Source organism: Solea senegalensis, linkage group LG7 (assembly GCF_019176455.1).
Source record: "Solea senegalensis isolate Sse05_10M linkage group LG7, IFAPA_SoseM_1, whole genome shotgun sequence".
NCBI classification, from domain to species: domain Eukaryota; kingdom Metazoa; phylum Chordata; class Actinopteri; order Pleuronectiformes; family Soleidae; genus Solea; species Solea senegalensis.
The window spans coordinates 24,897,131-24,904,770 of NC_058027.1; positions in this window are offsets into that span (position 1 = coordinate 24,897,131).

Consider the following 7,640-nt stretch of genomic DNA (forward strand, 5'->3'; position numbering starts at 1 on the left):
AACACCAAAAACATCCAGTCTCTAAACTGCACTGTACTAAAAGTCTTCCCAATACAAGTTGGGAGCCAAAACTCTCCTGGCATATTCAGACACACAAAAAGAACCTGTGTTTATGGGAGTGAGAATGCACTTTTGTGAACAGTAAACTGACCCTGGATCTGTGTCCCACACCCACAGGGGAGCTGATGGATGGGACGAGTGGTCGACCATTTGGCCGTAGTTGAAAGCGCTCTTGCTCGGGACCCCGGCGGGTCTGTTTGTTGTGGCTCAGAACACTTTGTTTGACCGTGTTTGGGTTTACAGTACGGGCGTGTGTGTGTGTTCCTCGAGTGTTTGTGTGCATGGCACGACTCTCCTCACAACCAAACCAAAGATTATGGATCGAGGAAAAAAAAAAAAAAAGCCTTTGATGTCGTCTGCGGCGACGCAAGTGAGACGTCCAGCGGAGAAGGAATAAAAACTCTGCCTCTCTTCATGTGAGTGACTGCAGGTGATTTTTATTTATTTTTTTCGTAATCCGGGCAAGTCTTGATACTGGCGAAGGGAAACAACCCTTTGATGTATTCGGCTTAACTTATTTAGTTGGGAGTCCGCAAATTGCAAAAGTGAGAAGAATTGTCCAAAGTACCAAAGACTTTCGAGAGAGAGAGAGAGAGAGAAAAAAATCTTCCAGGAACAGTTTAGGGAACCACGATGGTTAGCAGAGAGGGCTAACGCACTGAAAACTTCCATCTGGGTCTCATCACAGGCGGAGAGTTGCTTGGTCTTACTGCGGTGGCTGAACTCACCACACACACGAAAACATGCACACACACACACACACACACACCATGACTCAACCTAGACAGGAAAGGGAAGTGGGGTGCAGCTAAAACATGTAGAACTGTACCTAAAATTAATTGTTGTACGCTAAAAACGTCGTTTAAACGTCAAGCTAACCGCGCGGGGACATTCCTCTGTGGGCCGGCACAGGAGCGCTCACTCTCATACGTCCGTGGTAGTAAATTAGAGATTGAGTTTTAGGTTTTTCACTCATAACCGTTTCCCCTGCTGGGGGATAAAGAGAGTTAATTCTATCGTATCCATTTTCTCCTGGTGTATTTTAACTCTTAATTCGGTGTTGGGTGTTTGCCTCGGGCTGGAGGACGAAACAGCTCAGGGAAAAGGGATGGAGGGAAAAGTGGGGGATGTACTTTGTTCTTTTCTCTCAATCTTATGGACAAGGAGTGAGCTTCATTCCCTCTACTTTACTTCACTGTATCCTTCAACTGTCCAACCTTTCTCCCTCTGGCTAAATGACTCCTTCCTTGTTCCTCTTCTTTTCTTTTCTTTTTATTGAATACATTAACTGCAGTACAGAAAAGTCTTAAAGTCACACTATTTTTTTGCCTGATGCAAATTTCCACCCCTACAGATCACCGTATACTTATTGAAGCTCAGACTCTCTCTCTCTCTCTCTCTCACTGTATAAATTGGCCACCTGTTTTTCAGACCCTACGCAAAGCATAAAAATAAACTCATATGAAAGATGCTCGGTGCCATGTTTTGCTCACTGCATGTGCCCATGGAATTTTCATTTCAACGCCACATTAGCATGCACACCTGTAACATAATAAAACTAATCACACACTAAAATTGGGGCTGCGACTAATGATTATTTTCATAAAAGTATCATCATCGTATCCAGTCAAACCTCCCAATGACGATGTTATCAAATGTCTCCATTATTCAGTTTTAATGATTTAAAACTGATTATATGGAGCAAAGAAATGAGAAAATATTCACATTTAAGAAGCTGGAACTTTAGTTATCGTTTAATAATCGATTAATCGTTGCAGCCTGAACTAAAATATTGCAATAATTCATGACAGGATTCTTTTCTGACAGTGGTTTTGTGTCGTTTGTAAGCCTCCGACCACTAGTTGGCAGCAGACTTCTGGCCATATGACTCTCTCCCCCTTCCTTCTTCTCATCTCTTTAGAGCAGGGGTCTCAAACTCGCGGCCCTTGGGCCAAATGAGGCCCTCCAATCAATGCTATGTGGCCCCACCGCTTCAAATCAAGCTATCATGATGAAAAGACACAGTTTTTATCTCATTGTGAACAATATGTCGCTCCACATCAAAACAAAGACTTCTATTTTGAAATTCTCAAATATTGTCATAAATATTGTTATTGCGTTATTATGAAGGAACATCCTGATATAACGGACCCTTTCGAGAGCTACGTCACAGAAATGAAAGCGATGCTGCCTAAAGGACGTAGTTAGCTTGTAGTTAGCCGCTGGCTGGCTAGCGCGTTGATAAGTTAACACGGTGTGCTAAAAACGTTCCTTGCGAGACTTGTATAGACTTTCTCGCGTGTACGACAGCGAAAGAACACATTCAGAATTATTCGGCGGAGGGCCGCGGACATACGTGCTAATCGCTTACCTGTTGTGACGTTTTCTGACCCCAAACTGCGCGCGCATTCTCGCTAGGCTAGGAATGTTTGTATACAATGAAAGGGTCTATGTCTACATCACCCACCCCTATGAAACTAATGTTTTTCAGGGACTGCCAGGTCATTTGAGAAATAAAACTGTACACTGTGTATGCATGCCATATCGTTATGTTTACCTTGAGAGTTTTTTTTAAAAAATAATGTATTTTTGGGAGGGCATGGGGGTTGGGGGTTGGGCATGGGCCGGTGGTAATATATCACCTTGCTTACAGTATCCCAAGATTTATCGCCTCGTCACCCCCGGGGTCGGGATAAGCATCTCTTCGGCAGATTCTTGCCCACTCACAGCCCAACACATAAACACAGACAGAGGCTAAAAATAGAATCCAAAGTGCATTCACCTTAACAGAAAAGATGTCCCTATCTGGAGGAGAGTGGGTTGCAGCTATATGGAGAGCGGGAAGGATATCTGGTATAAGCAAACATTTATCAGAATGAAATTAAGGAACATAGGAGGAGGAGGAGGAGGAGCAGCGCAGGTGGAAAACATCGACTCTGTTTGCTGTTTACCCGACCGCTTGACTTCAAACAGTGCACCCTGCTCTCCTTTTTTTTATAGCAAGTCCTCACAGGAAGATAAGAAAAGAAGATTGCAAAGAGGCCAGAAGTCCTTCTGATGTGGAAGAGGCAATAAAATAGACTCGAGAAAGAAGAGAAGGAGAGATGCCCTCCCTCCTCCTCCTCCTCCTCCTCCTCCTCAGCCACTCCACTTCCCTGACAGAAATATAATTGTATGGATCATCAAAAACTCCCCAAACACATTTCCTGCTCACTATTATTAGACATGTACTCTCTCTGGCAGCCACTAGACACACTCTGGAAACCCTCACTGCCTTGAGTTTGCATAGACAGCAGGCTGGGGTCAGATTGAGGCTATATTCACTCTCTGATGTGTTTTAACAATAAATTCTGCTCAAGATTTGCCTGCTAGCATTTTAGGGTCCAGAAAACAAAGACTTTTGAAACTGGTGATTGTCACTGAGCTCAGCCGCCGCTGCTGCTGCTGCTGCTGCTCCAGTTTGTTTCCGGCGCACGATCGTGATGTCACATTTCATGCGCGGATGACGCGGCGGTGAACAAAAACACCACGGCAACCACTGCCAATAGGAAATGGTGTTAATTAGGGGGCTGCACAGTTGTGGTCAAAAACGTGAATCACGATTTATGTGCTGGCACGATTTATTTTCCATAAATTGAAATGTTTATTGCACAAAAGATTAAAAAACATTCAATGAGGCATTCAGGCGAAGTGCCAAACTGTGTTTACACCCTGAACATCATTATTTCCAATCCAATCCAATCCACCTTTATTTATAAAGCACTTTAAAAAAAAAACAACAGCTGAACGACAGAGATAAATAAGATAAATAAAATATAAGAAATGACATCATAGGCCAAAACAACAAACAATAAAACAATAAAATACTACTTAAAAAAACACAAATGAAAAAGTCATCCAATAAAACTATAAAAAGATAGCGTAAAAATGGGTTATTGTTTATTCTTTATACATTTATTACTGTAGTGGCTTAAGTGACATATGGCAGTAGCTCGACGGTCACGTATAGTTGTGAAACAAGATCGCGATTTTTTTAACGATTTATCGTGCAGCGCTAGTGTTCATCATCTATTATTAGTAGATCAACCTCGGGTTCTCAAATCATGGGGTACACAGTAACTACTGAGTGTAGTGGGAAAGCATGGCGGACGAATTGGTGCCACGGCAACAAAAATAAAAACCGATCAGTACCACGTTATAACGTGATGAGTTTATCGCGCGGCCGCATGGAAGCACCTCGAGCTGGAGGTGACGGATGAATTGAGGAACACGGCTCATTTACAGGTTTTGATTGAGTTCTACTTCATGCTCGGGTTGAGACGCGTGCTGAGGTTCTGCAGTTACTGAATATACGGATGAAACTGTCATCAGTATGTGGACACTGAGAAGGATTTTGAAATGCATGAGGCCGTGCAGAAGGAAATAGGACTGGCGGTAGCGTGGAGGTCTCCATGGATACGAGCTTCACCACAAACTCAATCCAGAATGGGTATGGATTGCACCTTCTGTATTGTTCCATCAATAACGTTATAACGTGATACCGATCTGTTATTATCTTGCTGGTGTGGCAGATGTTAGCGTTCTTATACCTCGCGATACATGGGCCACGATACCAATAATATCACGATACAATGATTCTGTCATAATCAACATATTGCAAGGCAATCATAGAGCGATACATGCCGAATCTATCTAAGTGAAGAAAACTAAAACGTGGCTTCCTCCACCATAAACTCCCTCTTCTTCAGGTCAGGTAACTTCCACCCCGCGTTCATTTGAGCAGCGCCGCCGCGAGGAGACACTGAGTAGCGACGGTAGGATGACGATACATCACCAAATCGATATTGTGACCCGCCCTTATTTCACATCTGGAGTGTGAGACCACCTCACCGATGGGAACCTTGGGTGGGCTCTGTCCAACAGTCATTAGGAGCGTTGGAGACCTCTAATATGAAGTGGTAAAACCTTCAGCTCATAACCACATGGCCCCAGTCACATGCAGCACTACTTTCTGACCCCATACACACACAGGTCTGTGCAGCTATCCTTTGAAGGACCCTTCATTTACTTAGCCTCAACAAAGCTTCATCCCCAACTTTAACCGTAGCCACACTTCAAATCTTACGTCTAAATTGAACAAGCTCCTCGGAAAATGCGGTTCTGCCTCCTCATGAGGACCAGGTTTGGGTCTACTGGTCCTACCAAGGTGCCAGAGAGGTAACAAATACAAGCACACACACATGCTTTCACACACATTCAGATCATTAAAGAAGGCACGGAACAGTTTGGAAAACCAACTGTGTGAGCTGCTGCAGCGGACGTTCCCATGTATCGCGTGTGTGCGAGCGCGCGTGTGCGTGCGTGCGTGCACATGCCGCGTGAGAGAGAGGCGGAGTCGAGTCTTTTCTATAGAGCGAAAACAAACAGTCTATAAAGAGGCCCTGCCACTCTCCCATTTCAATGTAAATGAGTCTGACTCTGTTAGGAGGTTAAAGAACTCTCTAGGGGCCTGGCAACTACCACCGCTGGGGTCACACATGCACGACCACGCACACACACACACACACACACACGCAGGGCGGAAACACACAACACACAACACACCAACGCACAAACTTGCACGCAAACACACAAATTGTGGGGCGAGAGGCCCAGATAAAGAGCTCAGAGAGCCTGTCAGAGTGTCAGCTCCCATTAGGCCAAAGGCTGCTGTGTGTGTGTGCAGGCAGGCGTAGTGCTTTTTACATTTTATTCAATACACACACACACACACACACTCTCTTTTTCTCACATACACATCCTCCCAGAGCCGCCCCGCCTGGCTGACATGCTGTTTCAGACAAGACACACAAAAGACAACGGAACCCGCCTGAAAAGACAAACATCTTCTACATTTCCTACATCACACGCAGCGGGGAAGAAAAAGAGAGGCAAACAAAACGAGCGCTAACCCATTTTAGATGAGCCGAGGTTCAGCCGGAGCTTTCAAAGATCCCCGAGAGGAAACTTCCACAAACTTCCTATTAACATCCGTTCCTCAACTGTCCTGAATGCATCCTGAGATCCAAACAGGACATTTGAAGGTGGTGTGTGGACACATGAACTCAGGCGTTTCAATCGTGCGTTGGGTTCCGCCTCCCCCCCCGATCTCTGTTGAAGGACAATCTTAACGCTTCGGCATACCAAGACATTTTTGGGGAAGGGTCCTTTTCCATTCCAACACGACTGTGTCCCAGTGCACAAAGCGTGGACTATAAAGACATGGCTTGACGCGTTTGGTTTGGAAGATCTTGACTGGCCCGCACTGGCAGTGACCTCAGCCCCATGGAGCCCCTTTGGGATGAAGTGGAACAGAATGAATGGACACAAATTCCCATTCAAAATCTGGAGGGAGGTCTTCCAAGAAGTTGTGGAAGCTGTTATGGCTGCAAAGGGGGAACCGACTCCATATTTCACTACCTTATATGTATGTGAATATGTCATTACAGTCCCTGTTGGTGCAATGGTCAAGCGTCCAAACCCTTTTGTCCATGTAGTGGAGATAAATGTACTTATTATTATTAGAGTATTATTAGAGGAATATGTTCAAGTGTGCAAAGTCTGTGCAAAGTTATAAGAGGTTTCACAGCATTTCTTCACACTAATTAGCACGTTGATTTCCCTTTTTTTAATTGTTCCACTATAATACTCCATGTTCAGTTACAGCTGTAGCGCTTTGTCTTTTTTTATTTGTCTGTCACTTATGAAGACGCACAAACCGCACTTGCCAGACAACGGAGTGCAGACAGACTCGGTAAAAAAACAACAAAACAAACAGTCCTGACGTCAGCGGAATGCGGGGACAGATGTTAATACCAAATCCGAGCAGAGGTGAGGAGGCGGAGCCACGCAGCAACAACAAGAGAGAGAGAGCAGCCTTACTGTATGAACACGCCCACCTGTCTCCAGCTGTGCGTGCCCTGACTCCGCTGACTCAGGCAGGTGTGTCACAGTGTTGCAGCCTACAGCACCGGCATGCTCGGGCAGTGACGATATCAACTCTGCTCACGTAAACAAAAGAGTCAGTGCTGAATAAAAAAAATGTATGTGTGTGTGTGGTGTTTAGATCCTCCCGCCTCCGTCCTTTCATGTTTCCGGAGAAGCGAGCCGACAGCTGCTGCTAAAAACAGTCATTGGGAGACAGGGTACGCTTGATGTCGGGCAGGCGGGCGGGCGGGGGGGGAACTCCAGCCACCGCAGAACATTCACCGCATACTCACACGTCGCTACAGTCATGCTACTGACACACACTCTCCTGCCAGATCATCCCCCTTCTTCTTTTCAAAAACCACAACCCCCAGACCCCCCGAGGGCCGAGACTGATGCGCAAGCACGCAGTCAGAATCGGTCACATAGCACATGCTCAGACTGCTCATTACCCAGTTCACTTTTCACCCACATAGATCCTCTCCACATGTCTGGGGATTGGCAGGGCATCAGTCATGGCCGTACGTGTGCGCACAGGCCGGGGCGAGCCGTTAAAAAAAAAGGAAACCAGACAAACAGAACCGCTCGTTACGGCATCACTGCTGACACGGCAA